A 25,665-nucleotide genomic window follows, 5' to 3' on the forward strand; every position below is an offset into this window, starting at 1 on the left:
TTCTCTTTTGGAATTAAAAAAAAGTGTGTCAGTAGGCTGATGTATGAGAATAAAATTTTGAAAATAGTGTGCAGAAAACCAGAACTCTCCAAGAATACAGCTTAGAAAATAGTTTTTCTGTTGTTTGTTTGTTCAGGGTGTTTGTGTGTGAGTGTGTGTGTGTGTGTCAGTGTGTGTGTATTGGGACTAGTACCAATAAAATTAAAGTTTTGACTTGATATTAAAATCTCACTTTATATTATAGTCTCAGATTAGTTTATTAATGAATATTCAATCCCGCTTTACTTCTTTTTTTGTTCTTAAAAAAAAAGCTTCAAATTATTCCTTAAATTTTTAATTAACAGGGTCTAGAGAAATAGTACAGAGGGTAAGATGCTTGCCTTGCAAGTGGCCAACCTGGGTTTGATCCCCACAACCCCATTTGACTTTCTGAGTCTGCCGTAAGTGTTCCCTAAATGCAGAGCCAGAAGTAAGCCTTGACCACAGCGAGCAGTGGTCCTAAAACAGAAAGGAGGAGGAAAAATTTAATAAATATATTCTAAGGTGGTTCAAATTTACACAATTACTAAATGCAAGTGCAAGAATTTGGTTACAACTTATAAGAAAAATAATAAATTCTTACCTTAATAACTTCAAAACTTTTTACTAAGCACCTATTATGAACCAGACAGAATTCAAGCATAGGTATTGACCAGTGAGAAAAATGAAAAGCAAATCATCGAGTTCTATGAAACTTAATTTCTAGAAGTAGAAATAAATCAAAAGATTTGAAGAGTAAGTTCTGAAATTTTTCATTTATTATGGATGAGAATAAAGTAGAAATAATCTAAAATCCAAGAGACTAGTAGATCAAGAAAACTATAGAATTGGGATCTAATGCCAAACTGGGATTTAATACCAAAAGAAAAAGAAATCTAAGAGAAGAAAATCAATGTTTACTTTTGTAAAGATACCTACTGGATAAGAAACATGAGGGTTGAGGGTTTAGTCTATATGTATTCCTATTATTTATTATTATCAGTAGGTGTTTCTCCCAAGTAGTTCAGCATGTCACTATAGGAGTATTATATATACTGCTATAAAAAGCATAACATACCCACTATAAAAGAGGCAGCTATGAAAAATAAGAGTTTATGATCCTTGTGCCAAGCATTAAATTACAAAACAAATGGAAATAAATGGTACAAATTTGGTAGAATTTTGTTATAGGAAAAACGTACATGGTGTTTATTGTTTTAAACATTCGTATTTCTTCTAATAGCTAATTTTATTGGAATAAACTAATTTTGAGCTCTTGGGTCACTCAGTCACTCATGGTGGTATTCAGGAATATGGTATTAATTGTAGGGGTTCAAATCCTTATTGCTTATCTTTAAAACAAACACCTTACCTACCTTACCTCTTATCCTCTTTCTCACTCAGATTTATTTTCTGACAACTCAAGAGAGCTGCTCTATTGCACTCTTGAACTGAATACTTTAAGTGAGCCAATGCCATGGCCAATTATCAGGATAATTGCCTACAGTAATGAGACTGATATTTAATTTGGGCTTTTCATTTACACAGAAATGAAAGCATAAACAATACATATAATATACATTGATGACTGCTTTCAATTACTTTTAAGCTATGCAGTTTAATAAAAGCAATACTTTTAGAAATTAATGATAAATTTCAACAGATCATTTAAGTAAACATTTATTATATTCTTAAATGTTAGAGTCACCAAATCAGCATTTGTCTGGAATGTCATATTCAGTGTAACATGCATTTGCATTTATTGTATTATTTTGATTCAGTAGCATACCAGCTATAAAATAAATGACTGAATGCCCATTAAATATTAGTGAAAATAAAAATTAATGTACACTATAACATAATTTAATCATATAAAGTGAGAATAAAAACTGTATACTGTTCTTATACTCAGCACATTTTCCTAATGAATATAAATCTTTACGAAGAGTTTCATTCTATTACAAGAGGAAACATAAAGCAGCAGCTTCCGCATGGTATAACTCAGCGCCCTGTGAAATGAGCACTTAAACATTTTTAAGATTAAAACAAAGCTCAGGTAACAAAAAATTCAACACATTTAACAAACAGGTGCATAGTGTATCATTTCCTTAGTTTAACAAGTCTTTGAAATGTTATATTGCTACACAATGGCATTTCCTATAGAATTCCCTATATACAACATGTTTTTCTATTGTCATTTACCTAAACACTGAATAGACTGTGTAATCAGTACTGTTAGGCTGAATGAAACTGTAAAAAGCACCAGCTGGATGTATTCAAAATGGCTCTAGTCCAGGTCTCAAATGTCTTATTTATATACAATGGAATCCTGCCAGCTGTTTAATATTTAGGGCTAATAAATGTAATTGGCAGCACTACACAAGCACAACTTAAAAATATCAGAAAATAACTCTCAATGCGAAGTTTGACTTGTTCTCATTTCACATAATTGAATTTGTGACAGTGGAAAATGAGTTTAAGCAGTTTTTTCTTTTGAAATTATTTTAAAATGTAAGAAAAATGTAAACTGAACTTAGGTGAGTTGTCAACTTACCATCTGGTCTACATTTTATTAAATCGGGGGCACATATTGATAGGAAAAACTTAAAACTTTATAGGAATAAAGAGAAGTGCTTAGCTATCAGAGCTTCTCGGAGACTTAAAGGTTGTTGAGCTCTTGAGAATATTGTAGTCCGGTGTCAAAATAAATTAGTATGACAATTCAGTGAGATTTTACTTAGTGGGTTTTAGATAAAAGTACAATGGAAACAGTAACTGCGCTAAAAAAAAATACAGTAATGTGCTTTAGTTTTTAGTCTAGAAACTAACAATAGACATTAGTCACTGGTATAGACAGAAAAACAGAGAGATGACAGACTTTACTAGAATAGAGCGAGGAAGGAAAGAAATAAGGGAAAGAAGAAAGGAAGGGAGGAAAGTGGAAGGAAGGCAGGAAGGAAGGCAGGGAGGTAGAAAAGGAAGAAAGGAGGAAGGGAGGGAGGGAGTGAGGAATTAAGGAAGATAGGGGGAGAGGGAAGGAGAAGGGAGAAAAGGGAAAGGAAGGGGAGGGGAGAAAGGAAAGGGGAGGGGAGGGGAGGAGAGGGGAGGGAAGGGAAGGGAAGGGAAGGGAAGGGAAGGGAAGGGAAGGGAAGGGAAGGGAAGGGAAGGGAAGGGAAGGGAAGGGAAGGGAAGGGAAGGGAAGGGAAGGGAAGGGAAGGGAAGGGAAGGGAAGGGAAGGGAAGGGAAGGGAAGGGAAGGGAAGGGAAGGGAAGGGAAGGGAAGGGAAGGGAAGGGAAGGGAAAGGAAGGGGAGGGGAGGGGAGGGGAGGGGAGGGGAGGGGAGGGGAGGGAAGGGAAGGGAAGGGAAGGGAAGGGCAAAAAAGGAAAACAAGGGAAGGAGGAATGGAGGGAGGCATGAAGGAAGAAGGAAGCTTGGGAAGAAATACTTGAAGAAGGTAAGGATGGAGGAAATAATGAAGGGAAGAATTAAGACATGGAAGGAGGAAGTAAGAAGGAAAGGAGAACAGAAGGATAGAAAGTCTGTTGAAACAAAATAATTTCTGTATGCTACAAATATTAGTCAATAAATTCTCTTCCTCTCAAAATTACAATTAATAAAAGCAGAATAAGTTCCCTGATAAAGGCATTATTTCATCTAAATCAGACTTTTTCCCCTGAGCATTGCAACATCTTTGTAAATGACAATGTATCAGATTTGCTTCACCACTAATAAATTAGTATAAAAGAATGAAGTACTACTATTCTGACAACATACATGTTGGAAGCACATGGAGATTGTGAGAGAGACAATGCACAAAATAAAAGATGAAAACATACAACTGTAGAAACCGCACACGTGCAAATTACAACTAGTCTACTCTTTCCAAAATTTTACATGAATAGACGACATGTGAGATCCTGTTGCACAGAGTTCGACCTGGCACAGACCCTGTGCAATGGGATCTTGCTCTGCCAGCTGTTCGAAAGCGTCCGGGGGCACTCCATCCATCTCAAGGAGATCAACCTGAGGCCACAGATGCCCCCGGAGCTGCCCAGAGATGCAGGCAGGTGTGTGTTATCAACATACAGATTGTTACAGCAGGCCAGTCACCAGGAGCTTGCATTTGGTAGACTGGGAACACCTGCAGGGACGATTACAGATTGCCCCCAAAGCCTCCATCTCCTCCCCTCCCCAGAGCCCAGCAAGCTACTGTGGGTACCCAGCTCGCAGGGCAGAGCCTGGCAAGCCACCCTTGATGCCAACATAGTAGCAGTAGCTAAAATGGGTCTCAATTCCCTAACCCTGAAGGAGTCTCCAGCTGAGTTGGGAAGGATGAGGAGGCTCCTACTAAGCAGATGGTGCACAAGTCAACGGGTGGGAAGACACCCTGTAAGCAGCTGGCCACCAAGGTGGCCCACAAGAGCTCACCAGCTACGGGTGACGTGAAGAAGCCACACCGCTACAGGCCCAATACTGTGGCGCTACACAAGATCCGCCAGCTATAGTTCCAGAGGCTGGTGAGTGAGATCGCGCAGGACTTCAAGAGTGACCTGCGCTCCCAGAGCTTGGCTGTCATGATGCTGCAGGAGGCATGCGAGGCCTAACTGGTTGGGCTCTTTGAGGATGCCAACCTCTGTGCATTCCCTGCCAAATGCATCACCATTATGCCCAAGGACATCTAGCTGGCATGCCACATCCATGGAGAGAGAGCATAAAGTTTACAATGCTAAAATCTCAGGGCTGGGACAAATGGAGACACTACTGGAGCCCGCTTGAGTAATCAAAGATTAACAGGATGACAGTGACAGTGACAGTGATGGAAGACATAAAAGACCTTCTTTAGGACTGAAGAAATGGTACAGCATATAAGGTGCTTGTCTTGCACTTGAACTATTAGAATTTGATATTTGGCAATGCTTCTAGCACCATCAGAAGTGAACTCTGAGCATGCATCTAGAAGTAAACCTTAAACATCACTGGAGTTACCTCAAAAACCAAAAAAAGAAAAATCTGTTCGCAAATTTTGAAAACAAGTTAGAATGCAAGTATGAGAAACTGAAAGTAAGGAATCTGAGTTTTAATTCTAGATATGTCTTTGCATATGGGCTGGAGCGATAGCACAGCGGTAGGGCGTTCGCCTTACACGCGGCCAACATGGCCGACCCGAGTTCGATTCCTCCGCCCCTCTCAGAGAGCCCGGCAAGCTACCGAGAGTATTCGATATGCCAGACACAGTAACAACAAAGTCTCCAATGGAGACGTTACTGGGCCCGCTCGAGCAAATCGACGATCAACGGGAGGGCTTTACCCTTTACCTTTACCTTATGTCTTTGCAACATTTGGTAAATTACTTGCCTAACTGTAGGCCTCTATTTCTTCATCTTCTAAATATGTCTAAATTCCTTTTTTGCATAATTAGCCAGTCAGATATCCAATTAATTCACAGCTAATGTTGCACTAGCCATCAGAAAACTGTATGCAAGGATCATCAAGATGACAAAATTTTCATTTTTTCTATAATTTTCAAAATTCAAAAATTATTGAATATTTAAAAGAAAATAACCATACACAGACAACATTTTCTCAGGGGAAAGTGGGAATTTTGCTGAAGTCTCTTATGATTTTATGTCATTTATAGTATTCCTTCTATCCATAACATACCAAGAAACAACATGATAGCCAAATATTGTTTCTTAACTAATTCTGACTGTAGGCTCACACATGTAGTCAATCACTGCCATCACTCACATGAGATAGAATCCAGAGCTCATAGAAAAAGGCTAAATATAGGATAATAAATGGATTATATTCTAGATAAACACAAATCAAAAATATACTTTCTAGGCAGGAGATGCTTACGGTACTTGCCTTGGATGTACCGGACCCATGTTTGATTCCTAGCATGCATATAGTCCTCTAAGCAAGACTAGAAGGGCCCTCTGAGTGCAAAACAGGAGTGAGTCCTGTACACCATTGTGTGTGACCCCCTAAACAAATAAAAAGAATAATAAATGAATATATATGAATATATATATATATATGAATATATACTTTCCAGGGGTTGGAGCGATAGCACTGCGGGCAGGGCTTTTGCCTTGCACGCGGTGGACCGGGGTTTGATTCCCAGCATCTCAGCATGTGGTTCCCCCTGCCAGAAGTAGTGTTGGGATCTGGAGTTCCCTAGCCTTGGGAGGCGCAGAGAGACCAGATAGACACAATTCCTGCAGGAGTAAAAACGGGGTTTATTTAGACCAGCATGCTGGGGCTCCACAGCATACCCCAAAAATGGGCAGTGGCTGAGAGCCCCGAACTTCTTCAAAGGGGATCTTATATAGGCCTTCACTGGCCGTTACAGCAAAGCCCGCGCATTTCATAGCCAATAGATTTGTAACAACATATACTTTCTTAACCAATCCATTTAAAAGTACCTCACTCCTTAGCCTATAGATTCAAAGATCAGCATTTACATATATCGATTGTCAGCACAAGCAAGGTTATAGCGGAATTATTAAGCCTTAGGTAATCTCCCTTGACCATCCTCATTTTGAGTTACCCAAGTCTGCAGGGTGCTTTAGTGAGACAATACATTCCAGGAAAGGGCAATTTCCCCCAACCACCCACATCCTGAGTTATCCTTTACCCAAATCTGCAGGGTGCTTTACTGAGACAATACATTTCAGGGACAGTAAATACACCTGAATCCTGTCACACTTGGTTTAGAAAGAAGTTATGCCCTGTTCACTTTCCAAGTCCCCCCTCCCCCAGGTGCAAAGCAGCCAAACAGTTTTACAGAAAGCAATGTTGCAAGTTAGCTAAAGTACACAAAAATTTGATGCCCTAATATGGATTCTTTCAGTAGTTCCTGAGTGTATGAGCCAGGAGTAACCCCTGTGCATCACCAGGTGTGATATATATATATATATATATATATATATATATATATATATATATATTTATTTGCAATAGCACAGCAGTAGGGTGTTTGCCTTGCACTCAGCCTGCCGGGTCGAGCCGGGTTCTATTCCTCCGTGATTTTTCCGCCCCTCTCGGAGAGCCCGGCAAGCTACCGTGAGTATCTTGCCTGCACGGCAAAGCCTGGCAAGATACCAGTGAAGTATTCGATATGCCAGACACAGTAACAACAAGTCTCACAATGGGCCTGCTCGAGCAAATCGATGAACAATAGGAAGACAGTGCTACAGTGCTATGTATGTATATATATATATATATATACATATATATTCATATATATATGTATATATATATATATACACACACACACACACTCCAATCTGAAGATATTGAATGCAGTTTCTGAATAAACAGAAAAATTAGAAGCACTTTGATGATCTGTCCTCGAGTCATTGTTCCTCACCTGGCATACATACATCACACCCTTTTCTTTCCCGTGTTCCTATTTTCCCACCTGATTTATCATCAGGCCACTACAAAAATGCTCGACTTTATTAAAAGAGCCAGGGAAAACAGAAACAATGTTTCATTTTCAAGAGGTTTGTTTGATTATGTTTTAGTGATCACAAGAAATGCCAGTAATTCTGGCATGAAGAAATATGTGAGTGCCATGAGTACAGGATCTTTCATTGACTTTTTTAAGGAGCTATTTAGCCTGTGTTTATATTTTGGATTATACTCCTAAAAAACACAAGAGTTTGGTTGTTTCAGAGCTTGTTTATTTTAAAAGCCCTCTCTTGACTGCTACTTTGCAATTTCTGTATATGATTATTGGGAGTAAGATCACTTATGGCATATCTAAACTAAATTCAAACAACCAAAGTGTAATTAAGTTAATGCCAATGTAAACCACAAAAACCAATGAATGGAGGTCTTTTAAGCACAAATAGAGTACCATAGTGTTGATGCCATAAAATTTCTGCGGCCTGGAATTTACTAAGGCTCCATAACTATTCCAGGAGTTCCATTTTGATGCAGTTACCCAGAACTAGCAACCAGAGATTTAAATATGTATTTGTCCTTATATATTTTTTCTTGAAAGAAAAGTCAATCAATATCATCTCCAGAGGTGGTTTCTTTTAATGCCCATCCATTCATTGAGTTAAGTAGGTATGCCTTTATTGTTTGTCAGATATTTCTATTCTACTTGGTTCTTGAAAGTGTTGAAGAATACCAATATCCTCAAAATTCCAAATATTAGTCAGAATCATACTATTTTAAAGGAAGGATCAAATTCGTTAAAGAGCAACAAAAATACACATAAAACTCCTTATAAAAATTATACCATTTTATTCATAGGTGTTAAAATGTTCATTTATATTTTAATAATTTTATTTAATCCAAAGAAAATAATGAACTTTAAAGGTATGCTTATATTCATGCTTTATACTTTGCAAAAATAATTTTAGATAGGAAATTTGGACAAAAACTTATAGTTAACTCCTAAGTTCTAAAAATAAAAATATTCATAGTTACTTAAAACTTATAGATAACTTCTAAGTTCTAAAAATAAAAATATTCATAGCTACTTATTAATTCATTCCAAAAATAATCAAGAATTGCAAAATTTAAGATTTATGCTTATAAAATAATATAAGCATAACTTTAAAAATAAATATGTTAACAGAAAAAGCTAGAATAAATCTGTTTTAAAATATGCTATTTTCTGTAAAGCAGATTAAATTACCATAAAAATGAGTGTACTTGTTATGTATGTGTATATGCATGCTTGTGTGCATATGGAGGACTCTTCAAAAGTTTAAGTAATACAAATAAAAGATATAACATTGAAAATATTAAGATATTGTAGCCCTGTGTTCTTAATGTTCTGTAATCTTAATGTATCTTTGAGAATTTGATGGGATACAAAGATCTGATTGAGACTCAGGAAAAGATAAAACATTATAGCTCTCCTCAAATCATGATAGGTCAGCAGTTGTAAAGAATCACCAAAGACTGAATATTAAAATAGTTAATACTCCCTTCTTGAGGTTTAAGGAATCCATAAAGTCCAAGATGAAGGCACTGGTAGATTTACTAAATGGGGAAGACCTATTTTGTGATTTGCAGATTAACTTTTCTTCGTACCCGCACTTGACAGAACAGAGAGACAAAGCTCTCTGCTTGGTTTTGTTGTTGTTGTTTGTTTGTTTGTTTGGCCACGTCAGGAAATGCTCACAGATTACTCCTGTCTCTGAACTCAGGAACTACTCCTGGTAGTGCTCAGGGGACCATACAGGATAGCGGAAATTGAACCCACTTTAGGTGTATGCTCTAGCCCCTCTTCTGATTTGTTCTTGTAAGAGCAGTAAATAAATGCATTCAAGAGGACTCCACCATTCCTATGCAGTTACTTCCCAAAGACCAAACCCCACGTATATTCATTCTGGGAATGTAGCTTTAACATTTGATTATGTGTAGAATACAAACATCTGGTTGTAGCAAGGACTATACAAAGTATGAAAAAGGTATGAAAAGCAACTATATATTTGTATCTAGTACTGATACCTTATAATACTCTAGGGAAAATTTAAGATATGCTTATTGTTTGTCTCACTAAAAATTTAGAAACTAAATTACTACAGTTAAGTGTTTCAACATTTCATCTCTTGCCAGTAACATCTCAATAATAATGTCTTTAAAATTTTACCTTTTATTTGGTTACACTATTGCATGAAAAAATTTACTAACGAAATAGGTCTACATTTTAATGAGTATGCAAAGCAGAGCTGTATACATAGTAGATAACTGCTCCCTTTTGATGTAATTCAAACTTTCTTATAAAGCTGGAGACTTATGACACAATTAATTTGTGTAATATACCTTTGCTCTATTTTAAGCAGCCAGACAATAAGCAGCTTAAGAATACTGTACTCTTACTCAGATAGAGAAGGGAACACCAAATAAGGGGAGGATCCTCCCAGGATGGGAGATGCATACTGAAAGTAGACTATAGACTGAACATGACTGCCACTCAATGCCTCTTTTGCAAACCACAGCACCCAAAAGGGGAGAGAGAACAAGAGGGAGTGCACTGACACAGAGGCAGGGTGGGATGGGGGAGATGGGGGTGGGAGGGATACTGGGATCTGTGGTGGTGGAAGATGGGTGTTAGTGGAGGGATGGGTACTGGATCATTGTATAATTGAAACCCAAGCACAAAAATTTGTAAGTCTACAACTGTACCTCATGGTTTTTCACTAATAAAAATTAAAAAAAAAGAATTCTGTATTCTTAAATTGTTCACTATAATTTTGAGGTAAAGGCAATAAATTTATGCAATTTCCCAACGTCTATATAAAGAAATAAACTTAATTTTAAAAAAATACAGGTAAAAGAAATGATTTAAAAATCAATATGTATAATGAAACTAAGGTTATTTATTCAAACGCAAACTATGCACTGTAGCACTGTCCTCCCATTGTTCATTGATTTGCTCTACCAGCCACCAGTAAATTCTCCATTGTGAGACTTGTTGTTACTGTTTTTGGCATATAGAATACGCCACGGGGAACTTGCCAAACTCAGCCATGTGGGCGGGGTGCTCTCAGTAGCTTGCTGGGCTATCTGAGAGGGATGGAGAAATAGAACCGGGTCGGCCTCATGCAAGGCAAACGCCCTACTCACTGTGCTATCGCCCCAGGCCTAACTATGCTGGAGCGGGCCCAGTATCGTCTCCATTGGAGACTTTGTTGTTACTGTGTCTGGCATATCGAATACTCTCGGTAGCTTGCCGGGCTCTCCGAGAGGGGCGGAGGAATTGAACTCGGGTCGGCCATGTTGGCCGCTTGTAAGGCGAACGCCCTACCCGCTGTGCTATCGCTCCAGCCCTATATATTTTGCTCGAGCGAGCCCAGTAACGTCTCCATTGGAGACTTTGTTGTTACTGTGTTTGGCATATCAAATACTCTCGGTAGCTTGCCGGGCCTAACTATATCAATATAAAAATAATAATGTTTAAATACAAAGAAGAATTTTGAAAACTATAAAAAGAAATTACAGTTACTCTATATTAGCTACGGAAAAATTTTTTGTTTAAAGTATTTGGCCAATACACTTGATTGCATACCCCACAACTCAGTCAAAAGGCTATAAAAAAAATCACTTTCTGTATTTTGTTTTGTTTTTAATTTTCTGGGGATTATTTTAGCTCTTACTATCTAAGTCTAAATAAATTACACAAACTAGACTTGCTGGAGTATTTCCATATGCATTTCACATAAGGAAAAAGAATGCTTTTCTTTCATGTGAAGTACAGGTTTACCACCTCAGAGTTTCATAGAAATAAGTCCCTTTTTCCTTAAAAAATAAATGACAGAAAAATAAATGACAAAGCTGGAGTCAAAGAATCTTGGAAATTGGCCAGTTGTTTTATCAGCTGCACTCCAAGCAAGCAAACCTAACCTCGCTTGGCCTCATAATGCTACCAAACTGCTGTGCTCATAGTCTACATTTTGCGTATATGAGCAAACGCTCCACAGTTTAATATGCACATTCTTGTAAAATAAGCATAATGTCAAAACAACATTTGCCCCAAGGCCTTTGAAAGCTGTGGCTTTCTAACCAGTTCTCCTGTCGCATACCAGTTGGTAAATACACACACCATACATTTAAGGGTATGGGCTCATCTTTCTCTCTGAGGAACTGAGTGTACAACTTTCGACATCAAGGAAAACTAACTCCTGACTGATTTCATGGCACAATGAAAAACTTAGCGAAGAAAGAATTTCATTTCTGTAGGGAAGAGAACAGGAGCAATTTATATTGCAGAGCCTTTTTAAATCTTACAATTGGTTTATCGTGCATTTTTAGACTGGGGAGAAGTTAGTACTTTTTTGAAGTAAAACAAAAGACAGGTTACTTAAACATCCTCAATGAGGCATCGTATGATTTTACTATAACTCATTTTATTCATTGGTAACAAAAATTCATATGAATAAACAAACCACACTTGAACTGCTTTTCTGCATATTCAGACATTCAAATTATTTAGTCTCTAAATCTCAGGGTACTAAGGGAAAAAAAGACAGAAAAATCCCTCTCAGTGAGACACTGATTTCATGCTGTGACAAGCTCCAAAATGAAAACAACTACACACATGAGAGGGTTTTTCTACAAACCACAGAGCTGAGCACAAACGCAACCCCGCTGGGTGCATGTATCTACAAGTGCGAGTGTGTTTAACTTGGTATCGCGCATCTGAGATTCTGTGTTAATAGGAAAAAACGAAAAAGGAGTTAAACAAGGATTTCTTTGTCCCCGTCTTCTGAAGACTTTTTTTTTAAATAGCTAGAATTCAAAAACACAGGCAACATTCGAACTTAACACTTTGCATTGACTCAGACTGTTTTCACAGAGTTAACCATATCCCTGCTCTGCCCCACCAGCGACCACAATCTGAAAAATAAAGTCGGGAGAAGATTCAAATTTGAAAACTTTCCCCTTGGACTAGTCGAAACCAAAGATCAAAATAAAAATAGCTCAGTAAAAATCATATGATTTCTTCTTTCTTGGTGCTGGAGTATGCATTTCATCTATTCAAAAAGTTCAGCAGGTAACTCAATCTTAAGGCTCCTTCGACTATAACGAGAGGATTATAATTCCACCTTCTTCCCCTTTCGGGTGGACCTCCTAAACTGTTCTTCAGAGGTCTGAAACCACTTCCAGTGATTGATGGCCAACCAGTCTAAAGAGTTTAGTCAAGGATCTGAGGATGCAGTGCTACGCAAACACCAAGGACATGCCAGGTTATGCTTGTTGGACCATGTTCTATTAGGGATCAGACTGGGGTTAGGCACATACGCCTAGCTACTGGACCGTTTCTCTGGTCCTTAAGATACCCTTTCTGATAACTCTGTCTAGAACCTGTTACACTCGATGATTGAGGGGAGAATCAGAAATAGAGAGATAAGAAATTACTTTTATTGTAGAATACAAAATGGTAGAATGAGGCATATGAGAGGGGAAATTGTTTCCCAATATTATTTCACAGTATTGTTTCACAATAATTTATTCATTTTTACAGAACCAGGGATTTAACCCAGAGCCTCATATATGCAAATGTCATTTCATATTATTTTTTTCTTCTATGGCTAAAATAAATTATGCACATGATATAATTCTATGTTCATAGAAACTACAACAGTTCTAAAATAACAGAAATAAATAATCAAGGGGATAAACTTTATTTAAAAATATAAGTAACATAGTGTATGTACTTTGCATTTTGAAGGATATCACTCACAATATGATACAATTTTCATTTTTATACCATGCCTATTTATTGAACTTATTTTATCATAACTAAAACCTATAAAATCATAGCCATAAACATACAGAAAAACTGTAGTCTCCAGACTTGGTTGCTACTTACAAGTGGCCCTATAAATAGAAATTACATTCCATTTTTCTTGATTCATTCCTAAAAATATAGTAGGAAATCTTTACTTATTCTTCTTTATCACAACATAAAGACTTTAAAGTAATAAATCTTCTCTAAAAATGTAGATTTAATCATTGGAAAAATAATAAGGGTTTTGCCTTATATGCAGCCACTAGGGTTCAATTCCCTGCATTTCAAGGAATTCCCAAGCACTACCAGGAATAATCTGAGTTTAGAGCCAGGATTAAGCCCTGACTATGTTCAGGTGTTGTAATAAATACATAAATAAAAATTGTAGATTATTTTCAATACAAACGTTGGTAGAATATTAAATATTTTAATTATAACAAAATTATATATTCACAGTAAACTTTTATACTTTGAATGGATGTAAAACAGCGCATCTTAGTTATGACTTAATCCACAATTGCTTTAGTAATATGGTATAATACAGTCAAAATAGTGGCACACATGAGCCCTTATTCTCTATGTCTAAAACTTCAGACCAGAAAATTCTTACAAAATTGTTGATGAATCTTTGTAGGATAGACTACTCAATCAGACTTCCTTAACTTATTTCTAAATAAATTATTGTATATAAAAATAATGTTCTATAACAAAATTCACTTTTGTATTAGTCCTATACTTTAAAAACAAAAAGGAAATTTCCAGATATAAATCAAACTTAGAAGTTGAAGCACATAACTTCAAAATGAATTTAGAATGTCCACATATAAATGGCTGTGTCCCCAAGGGCATTGTTTTCAGTATCTTCAAATTGATTTTTACATGATGCTTTTATAATCTTTAGACAATTCTAGGTATAGAGAATTAAAAAATTAATGACACTTCAAAAATATGGAAAGAAATAAAATAAATAAAACAGACAGAATAAATATGGATATTTTTATAGGAGCCACAATTTAAATATCCAGGAAAATAGATCATCGTCCTTAATAGGAAAGCACTTTGAGCTAACAATACAGTGCTGTTTGCCCTCACCCCTCGTCCAGTCACCACCATCATCTGGCAGTTTAAGAAGTTTATAAAATCTTTTCATACCAAACATAATTTTAAGTTTAATTGATAGCTTCCAAATAATTGAAAAATAAAATCTGGAGAAAAACAGAAGAAGCCCTTACATCTTTACTGTGTCAGTCAGAAGTGATAAACTAAAATTTTACCAACGGGAGACAAAACGTTAGGTCAGAAGGAAACAGCAGGAGGGGGAGAGGTAAATGTCCTTTTCTGTGGTGGTTGTTGGAACTCCATATGCAAACAGGTTATCGATGGCATAAACTTGCCATGGCTCTTAAGATCTCCAGGGATTTTTGAACTCATCTGTCAGTGCATGCTTGGGCATACAAACCCTAAAAATGTGTTTGGGCTTTTTATGTTTTCATTCTTTGGTGCATAGAATTTTTGGTTGGTAGCTAGATAGTATTCTGTATGCTTAATAGACGTGTTTGTTAAGGGGCAGAATCAGGTACATGAAAAAAATTTATTTTTATTTAGAAAAATTGCAAGTGATAGTAAAAGATGATGTTTCTAACACAGAAACAAAATTCATTTATACATACATATATACATACATGCATATACATACGTAAGCACATATATACATACATATATGTATGTACTTATATACATCCTCTCAGAGAGCCCAGCAAGCTACCGAGAGTATCCTGCCCACACGGGCAGAGCCTGGCAAGCTACCCGTGGCGTACTTATGCCAAAAACAGTAATGACTACAGGTCTTATTCCCCTCACCCTGAAAGAGCCTCCAATTGTTGGGAAAAGACGAGTTAAGAAGACGCTGCTAAAATCTCAGTGCTGGAAGGAATAGAAACGATACTGGCGCCCCTCGAGTAAATCAACAAACAATGGGATGACAGTGATACAGTGGTACGGTGATACATATGAGCACAAATATGCAAATATATGCACATATATTTATGTGTATATAATATGAGCATATATTATAGAGGACCACCCAAATTAGTAGAGCCAGGAGGCTCACTGCACACAATGTTCCACCAGGTCCTGATATCATGATCCTCATGATTCACTTTTTAGCAAGAAGGGCAGAGAATCAGTGTGGCCAGAGTCAGCTGTTCGCTGGTGACATTCAGTGTCAAAGATGACCTCACATCCTCATACTTACTAAGCATGTGCTCTACTTCTTGAACTCTTTTCTCTGTCCACATGCAAAATCTTTTTTATGCTATAGTATACAAATACTTTGAGTTGCAAATTATTCATCAGTGTCTAGAGAAAAATGCATGTGTGTGTAATGAGATTTATATCTAGGTGATTTTACTAAGAGAAATATTAAATGGCTTAGTTTAGAAAGTGAGTTTGAAAAAATGTCATAGCCATTTAGAATTTTTGAACATGGACACACCTAATCTTTCTATGGTACTAGAAGTAATACAAACTAATTGGAACATAATGAGTTTTGTGCCACAAACACAGATACATGATTATAGCATGCAAATAGATGAAGCTTCTGAGTTGAATATTCAGAACCTCATTCAAAAGCAAATAAATTTGCATACAAGAAAAAATGTGGAGACTCCAATGGGCACAATACAAAACAAGTTAAACAAACAGATCCAACCAAATTAAAAGCAATTAATTTCTAGAGAAAATGATGGTCTTGCGTCCCGTCCACCTCTTATCTTTTTCTCCTATTCCCTCCACTTCTTTCCTTTCTTTAATAACTCTTTGAGCATAATAGAAGAGTACAAGAACAAAACTAGACATGTTCAGAAATCAGAGGAAGCTTTGAGACAAAAACTTTCCCTTTTGTATTTTAACTAATTGTATTTAGTTAAACTACTTGTATTTTAACTAATTTGAGCAATAAGATACTTTAGATGAAGTAATTATGTGAACTAATGTTTGAAAATAGTGCTATAAAATTCCATAAGAAAAAAAATTACTAACTTAATCAAAAAAGTTTTAGCATTTATAACATGGTTCAAAATAAGCTTCTCTTACTCTCTTTCATTTTCTCTTTACATATATATAAATACAACGTTTATATACACATATAGATGCATACATGTGTCTGTGTGTTTGTGTGCATCCATTTCTGTACTTCAGCATTTAAGAACTGTGCTTTAATAAGTGACAAGTAATATGCTGCACCTGTAAATAACATCCTTAAATGAATAGTTTAAGTTGTCTAGAGCTTGTACTCGGAATGGAACTTGCAGTTCTAGAATGGCTGGTATAAAATATATCATAATGTATTGACACTTTTCCAACTTAAAAGAGTGCCAAATTTTCCTGGAGCAAATTGTACTTGTAAACACCAATCAGTTTTACAACACTTTAAACTATCAAGCGCTGGCACCTGTGACCCAATTTGTTTAAGCACAATTTTGGATTACATCAAATAGAAACAGCATAATTTCAAAGACAACATTCTACTGCCAAATACAACCAGCACATGTTTATTTCTTTAGGTGAAAGGTTCAAGATCAAGTTAAAAAATTATATCTCTCTCTTTTTTTATACTTACAAGCCTATTATAATCAGATTTCAAAAGTTTAGTTTATTGAAAAAAATTACATGGAATTAGAAAAAGGCATTAGTATATGCATCTAATTAAACTGAGGACTACAGTGCTAGTATAACAAAAATGTTACAATGTTTTGTCTTTCCAAGCACTTTTAGATTTACAATGTCTGATTTGATTAAAAATTATATGAAGGTAATATTCTTTTGATATCTAATTTAATTGACTAGTGAGGGTGCTGGAGAGATAGTACAGTAGATAGAGTGTGCTTGCTTGGACAGAGCTAAACTTGATTTAATCCTGGGCATCAAAAAAGGTCCACTGAGCATTGACAGGGTCCATACCTGAGAACAGTGCCATAAGCAAGCCCTAAGCACTTCTGTATGCGCAAAAAAGCTAACTAAATTTAAAAAATTGAATATTGAACACTTTTCAAGCCATCTCTACCTTTAGAATGTACTATCACCTTTGTAACGGTAACTATTGTACTCTATTATAACTTCATCCATGTTTGGATCAGAGAGAATATACAGTGGCTAATGCCTTGCATATATCTAACCCACATTCAATCCCTGGTATCCAGTATGTTCCCATATGGTCCCCTGAGCCCACTAGTTGAGATCGTAGAACAGAGAGCCAGGAGAAAGCATTGAGGACAGCTATTTTGACTCAAAAAACAAATATACATATATAAATATAAGTATATATTACATATATATATATATATTTCTACCATGCCTAAAATAACAAAGTAACTATTTTTGAAGGTGAATGCTTTCAAGGTTGTTAACTCTACCTAAGAGCTATATAATTGAAAGTAATAATCATTTATACTCAGAACTGTGCTTCTTAGAAAAAAAATCATAGACTTGCTTGCCTATAGTGCACATATATTGTTTCCCATCATAATTTTATTCCATGAAGTGCCATGCAAATTTGTAAATCAACAATATTAAATATCTGATTAAAAAGCCAAGTCACATAGGCACAATCTACCTTCAGATAAGAAGTCCATTGCATACAACTGTAAATAATCTTATATCTCCAATGAACATGACCATGGAATTCTCATAATGGGCATGTTTCTTTGCTTCAGTCAGTATTATTTTGATTTCTTCCTGTTTATTTCTTCCTGTTCTTATATTTTTAAGGACAATTATTACAATCTTTATTGCTATGTATATTTATGATAATTCTGAGGGCTGAGGTAAATATAACCAGTAGTGCCACAAAAAATATTTTATATGCAGCTTTCAACAACAGACAATATACATAATTGGGAGCACTTATGAAATATAAGCATACATTGAATATGGATTATTAAAATTTATCGCTGTGAATATTTTTTCAACATAGCAATCGAGTTTATTCTACATAATAGCTGAAGATATGTTTTTTAATTTTCATATGCAATATCAACCAAGTTCCAGCAAAACACACAACATAAAACATACCTGTGATATCACCTGACAGTGCATAGTATGCTTGTTGACAGCTCACCCATACTCAACATCAGGTATGAAGTCTTCCATAGCTTAGTGAGCATTGTTTAAAAAATATTGGCCAATATCTGTGAGGATCATTTAATCATTTCTTAAGATATTATAGTGCATTATTTTTTTATGATTCAGATTTAATAAATTTAGTTTTAGATCTCAAGAATTGCTTACAATATGCATATTTTAGAGTTAGCTTTTCCAGGGGTGCTATTACAAACCGTGGCTTAGAATGACATAATTTAGCTATGAAAAAATAGGCAAAGAGAAGCTGTGAGAAGCTAAAAGTGTTATATCAAGTGAAACTTATTGCTTACTAAGGATATATCCATCTGTAGCACTATCCCCCTTTTGTTCATCTATTTTCTCGAGCGGGCATCAGTAACGTCTCCACTGTGAGACTTGTTACGTTTTTGGCATATAGAATAAGTCACGGGTAGCTTGCCAGGCTCTCCGAGAGGGAAGGAGGAATCGATCCCAGATCGGCTGCGTGCAAGGCGAACACACTACCCACTGTGTTATGTCTCCAGCCACATATATCCAGAATATATCTATAAGACATATTTTTGAACTTCATACTTTTTAAAGTTAATTATATCTCTAAAACACTTCGGTTCCGTAAGCAAAAAAATAAAATCTCTAAAGTACTATTTAGGGTCATTCAGCATTGAATTCAATACTTAATGCATCTATAGTCATAGTTCATATGATGCAGCATTTGATTATGAAAAACAAAGACATAGTAATTGCACATACACAAAAATCTCATTATTTTTTTCACAAAAGTTATGTGACAATACAAATATATTTATAGCCTCATATAATATAGTTGTTTTCCTTTACGAATACTCTTTTAACTTGTTAAAATTATTTGAAACAAAAAATCAATTTATCATCCTAAAATCAGGTCATTTTGATCAATAAAGTGATCTAAAATACCAAAAAGAAAATTTTCAGATATTCCCTTTTTTTAAGTCCCAAGAATAAAAAAAATGATGCCTGCCTTAGTACACAATTACATAGCAATTGATGTCCATATTTATTGACTATATGAAATAGATCATCTATATATTAATGGCCATATATTTTTATCTTTATTGTTTCATTAAAATCCATTGGCAGGGAATATTTTCTTCCTTTTAGAGTTATTTTTTTTCACAGTAGTTCTACATACATCCGATTTTAATAGCTTCCAATAAATCCACTTGAGTGACCAATAGAAAGGTTAAGTTAGAGTAAGAGAAGGCATTACAACTAATTAATATGTCAGAGGAGTATAGCTATAGCCAAAAGAGTTAATGAAGCTTGCTAAGGACACATGTGGGCCTTTTGTAACACAGGCCTGACTGTACAGCCTAGTTAGGTTAAATTGTCTGTCAGTTACTGGCCAGTTGGCCACCACCTGGCTGCCTGAGCCACTCTTTCCCCATCCCCAACAACCTTCCCAGCTCTCAATGGCAAGCGCTGCCACTAAACATCTAGAAGCCTCTGATGGGGTTTGAGAACACAATGGGCTAGTGACAAGTGAATGAAGGGCCAGGGTGACACTCTGAATGGGGAAGATTTTCCCCCATTTAAGCCATAATGCTCACAACAACACCCATAAAAGAAAAAGCCCATCCTTGGTGTCAGGCTATTAACATTTATAACAATATGCTAATAACCTTCCAGATTACTTTCAGTTTGCAAGGACATTTAAATACATGAATTGATTGGTTCAAACTTAAAGGGAGCAGGAGCAAAGAGAGGAGGGGGCAGTTGGTTGGAAGGAGGAAGACACAAAAAGAGAATAGGAAAAATGGCAATCTATCTCAATGAAAATTACTTTCAAATGCCTCCTAGCCAAAAAGAGGGCTTCTGTCTCTGAAAAGATTTTAGTCAGCCTCACACAATATCCTAAAGGCAATGACTTCAATAATGAGCACAATTCTATGAAGCTTAAATTTACATGTCTGTTGCAAGCAGAAGATACCACCTGATACAAACTATTTTTTAAATCAAGTCATGAACCTTTCGTTTTGTGCTTGTCTTTCCCTTTCCTTCAAATGCCTCTACTGAGAACATTTTCAAAGTATTCTGGGCAGGGCCTTATATACTAGAATGAATAACAAACATTTTTTTATATTAAAATTTTTTTTAATAGTGAGACATCAAGAGGTACAGTTGCAGACTTACGCAATTTTGTGCTTGGGTTTCAATTATACAATGATCAACTACCCATCCCTCCACCAGTGCCCATTTCCCACCACCACAGATCCCAGTATCCCTCCCACCCCCCATCCCACAAGCCTCTGTGGCAGGGCATTCCCTTCTGTTCTCTCTTATTGGGTGTTGTAGTTTGCAAAAGAGGCAATGGGTGGCAATCATATTTAGTCTATAGTCTACTTTCCACATGCTTCTCCCATCCTGGGAGGATCCTCCCAACACCTTTATTTGGTGTTCCCTTCTCTATCTGAGCTCCCTTTTCCCCTAGTATGTGTGGTTGGCCTCCAAGCCAGGGAGTAAAATTCCTGGTACTAATTTTGGCCATTCTTGGGTGTTAGTCTCCTATTTTGTTACTTTATGTTCCTCAGATGAATGCAATCTTTCTATATCTATCCCTTTCTTTCTGAGTCATTTCACTTAACATGATACTTTCCATGTAGTACCACTTGTAAATGTAAATTTTCTGACTTCATCTTTTCTAACAGCTACATAGTACTCCATTGTATAAATGTACCAAAGTTTCTTTAACCAGTCATCTGTTCTCGGGCACTCAGATTTTTTCCAGATTCTGGCTATTGTAAAGAGTGCTGCAATGAACAGACAATTGCAGATGTCACTTCGACTATACTTTTTTGCCTCTCTGGGATATATTCCCAGGAGTGGTATTGCTGGATCAAATGGAAGCTCAATTTCTAATTTTTTGAGGATCGTCCATACTGTTTTCCAAAAGGGCTGAACCAGTCGACATTCCCACCAACAGTGGAGGAGTGTCCCTTTCTCGCCACATCCGTGACAGCACCAGTTGCTTTTGTTCTCGTGGATATGGGCCAGTCTCTGTGGTGTGAAATTATATCTCATTGTGGTTTTGATCTGCATCTCCCTGATGATTAATGATGTGGAGAATTTTCTCATGTGCCTTTTAGCCGTTCGGATTTCTTCTTTTGTGAAAGTTTCTATTCATTCCATCTCCCCATTTTTTGATGGGGTTGAATGTTTTCTTTTCGTGGAGTTCAACCTGTACTTTGTATATACTTGATATTAACCCCTTATCAGATGTGTATTTCGCGAATATCCTTTCCTATTCTGTAGACTGTCTTTGTATTTTGGTCACTGTTTCTTTTGAGGTGCAGAAGCTTCTTAGTTTAAGATCGTCCCATTTGTCTATCTCTGTTTTCACTTGCTTGGCCAGCAGTGTGACATCTTTGAAGACACCATTAGCTTCTATGTCATGGAGGGTTTTGCCAGCTTTTTCCTCAGTGTACCTTATGGATTCCGGTCTAATGTTGAGATCTTTAATCCACTTAGATCTTACTTTTGTACATGGAGTTAGGCAGAGATCTGAGCCCATTTTTTTTGCATGTAGCCATCCAGTTTTGCCAGCACAATTTGTTATAGAGACTTTCCCTGCTCCACTTCACCTGTCTTGCGCCCTTATCAAAGATTAGATGCTCGTATGCTTGGGGGGAGACGTCAGTATATTCAATCCTGTTCCATTGGTCTACAGTTCTGCCTTTGTTCCAGTACCATACTGTTTTAATTATTACTGCCTTGTAGTAGAGTTTGAAGTTAGGGAGGTTGATTCCTCCCATTTTCTTTTTCCCAAGAATTGCTTTAGCTATTCATGGGGGCTTATTGTTCCATATAAATTTCAGGAGTGTTTGCTCCGCTTCTTTGAAGAATGTCATGGGTATCCTAATAGGGATTGCATTGAATTTATGCAGTGCTTTGGGAAGTATTGCCATTTTGACAATGAATAACAAACATTTTTTTTCAGGATAGTGAAAAACCATATAGCATGGGGAAAGAAGTATTTTGGAAATAGAGTTCTGGAATTACACTCTAAAACAATTTAAAAATTACTGAAAAGATCAATGTTAATTGCATAGGATTTTTTCTTTCCCATTATTTTATGCCTTACCATTTTGTTAGAAAAAAATAAGAGAGAATATGTCATTTTTTGTCTAATCATATTCAACACCAGCTTCAAAATTCTGTTCTGATTTTTGTTATCATAAAAAACACTATCATATGACCACCTGCTACCTTACAGATCCAAATTCATTGATTCTGTTTTAAAGACACAAAGTCTCTTTTAGTGCTGACTAGTGATGTTCAATCAATTTAAAAACACTATTATCTCCATGAATCGCAATATTGCATTGTTGTCACAAAATCGAATCTGTCGGGTTTTAATAAAAAGAAACATTTAAAAATTATGGCACACTTATTTTACAACCTGTCATGCTGAAGTTAATGTATGTATGGATGTACACATCTTGTATAATGTCATTTTATTTTATATTAACATGGACAAAACACTTCTTATTTTTGAAACAACTTGTTAATAATTTGAAGCACCCAAATCTGCATTCACTACTAAAATTAATTAGTATCAGTCTACAAATAGATGTCCATGAGGTGGATCTAAACCAGGACCTTTGTTTATGTCACTGTCACTGTCACTGTCCTTCCATTGTTCATCAATTTGCTCGAGCAGGCCCAGTAACATCTCCATCATGAGTCTTGTTGTTACTGTATTTGGCATATCGAATATGTCACGGGTAGTTTTCCAGGCTTTACCGTGCGGGCGAGATACTCTCAGTAGCTTGCCGGGCTCTCTGAGAGAGGCAGAGGAATCAAACTCGGGTTGGCTATGTTGGCTGCGTGTAAGACGAATGCCCTACCTGCTGTGCTATCGCTCTGGCCCCTTGTTTATATAGAGAAATCTATGTAGCGATTAGAAATGATGAAGTCATGAAATTTACATATAAGTGGTACTACATGGAACGTATCATGTTAAGCGAAATGAGTCAGAAAGAGAGGAATAGACATAGAAAGATTGCATTTATCTGGGGAACATAAAGTAACAAAATAGGAGACTAACATCCAAGAATGGCCAAGATTAGTACCAGGAATTTTGTTTCATGGCTTGGAGGCCAGTCACACATGCTAGGGGAAAAGGCAGCTCAGATAGAGAAGGGAGCACCAAATAAAGGGTGTTGGGAGGATCCTCCCAGGATGGGAGAAGCATGCTGAAAGTAGACCTAAGACCAAACATGATTGCCACTCAATGCCTCTCTTGCAAACCACAGGATCCGAAAGGAGAGAGAGAGAGAACAAAAGGGAATGCCGTACCACAGAGGCAGGGTGGGGTGGGGGGAATGGGGGTGGGAGGGATACTGGGATCTGTGGTGGTGGGAAATGGGCACTGGTGGAGGGATGGGTTTTTGATCATTGTATAATTGAAACCCAAGCACAAAATTTGTAAGTCTACAACTGTACCTCATGGTGTCTCACTAATGAAAATTTAAAAAAAAAAGTTTTGCTTTCTTTATTTAACTGAACCAAAGAATCTGAATATAATTCTTACAACATGGCTTTAAAAAGCAATGTGTTCTCATGTAATGAGCTTTGAATTTTTATATTATCTGTTGCATTAGTGAACTGAACCTAAATTTACGTACTGTTAACAAAAATAACACAAGTGATATCCACATACTATTTTACAATATGAACTTTATTAAAATTCAGAATTAGGATTTTATTTTTCTGTTTAGAAATGAATATCTCTCCCTATTCACTTGTTCTATCTTCAAAAGAGAAAGTTATCATAGAAACACAGAAGAAAACTGTAAAAAATATCAAGTCATCAAAGCAACTTGAGCACTCTTATTTCAGTATGTGTATGTTCAACGAACCTGTGGTAATCTCTATAGCAAGACTACTGCTATTTAGTTATTATTAGAATGAATTCCAAGAAAATATATATAAAATTTAGATATAGTATTTTTCAATAAAATTAATTGATGAACACATAACAATAAGATAATAACAATGAAATCACAAGTGTCCATTATCCTCTTATATAAACTTTCATTATTTTTGGTTCAGTTAATAAGTGTTTCTTTTAGGAGGCTTTATATTTAATATTAAAGTCTAAAGACTTAAGGAATGACTCACTTGACTCTATTCTTATCACCACTTGTAACCAATTGCAATACATTGGCAAATAAGGAAAACAAACTATAATTTCCATCAAAAATATAATTATATATCAATGATAAAGCTAAATAGTAGGATGTTGATTACATCACAATAATAATGAACTTATCTCATGTTTCATTTTTAAACCACAAAAGAAATCGGTAATATAACTATTTTGAGAGGAAACAAAGATCTTTGACTTTGTGAAACTATAGTATTTTCAAGCTTAAGGAACAACTTTCTAAAGTATATATCTGATAACACATAGAAAATACTATTATCACATCTATCTTGTTCACATTTCAAAATAGGTACTGTTTTCGTTTTAGTTGGAGTAAGGATTTTATAACTGAAAATTTTGTGCATGAAAACACTCAATTGACATATACTAATAAACTTAGTAAACATTGTAGTTCATCCTGTATGTTGATGAAAGTATTATTTAAATGATTTTGTCATGTCAACTGTAGTTAAAAAAAAATTGTATTAGAAGCAACATTTTAGAAACTTATATTACAAAAGTTGTATGCTTGTTATGAAGATTTTTTTCTACTTAGAATTATATGTTAGTAATTAAAAATATTCTGGTGTTTGAGGGAGTTTGAATGATTTGATAGTCTAATTGAATTTAGATAATATATGTGTATATATATATATTTATCAGATAGACAAAAGTTAACTAGATTTTAAAGGTCATCTACAAATTCAATTCTCTTGCTTTTAAATCAAAAGCTAAAGAAAGTCTCATTTGGCATTCAGTAAGTCAAATTAGCTTAAATATTTTTTTCACTAAAATGAAAATTGGGTGGGTATTTGTCAAAACTGCCAAGCATGACACAATTTTCTCCAGTTAGAGACAATGTCAACATTTATCCTACTGAAAAATGCAAATGTATTGTGTTTCTGAGTGCTAAGTAAGAAAAGAACTTCATAAAACTTATGAATGATAAATTAAAAAGATACACCTTTTGCTTATTTTTCTATTAACTTTATCATTTGATAGTCCAATAGAGATACTCAATGATTTTTGTCCCAAATCATTTGAATAGCGTAATCATTAAAATATTTTATGCATCATATTT

At 35.8% G+C, this 25,665-nt stretch overlaps 1 protein-coding gene across 2 annotated transcripts in view; it reads right to left on the reverse strand.

The window, feature by feature from the left end:
- The window catches only part of EPHA3 (EPH receptor A3), a 398,195-nt gene that overhangs the window by 300,193 nt on the left and 72,337 nt on the right, over window positions 1-25,665 (reverse strand). The gene's annotated exons all lie outside the window — the stretch shown is intronic.

Source organism: Sorex fumeus, unplaced genomic scaffold (assembly GCF_029834395.1).
Source record: "Sorex fumeus unplaced genomic scaffold, SorFum_2.1 ptg000115l, whole genome shotgun sequence".
Lineage (NCBI taxonomy): Eukaryota > Metazoa > Chordata > Mammalia > Eulipotyphla > Soricidae > Sorex > Sorex fumeus.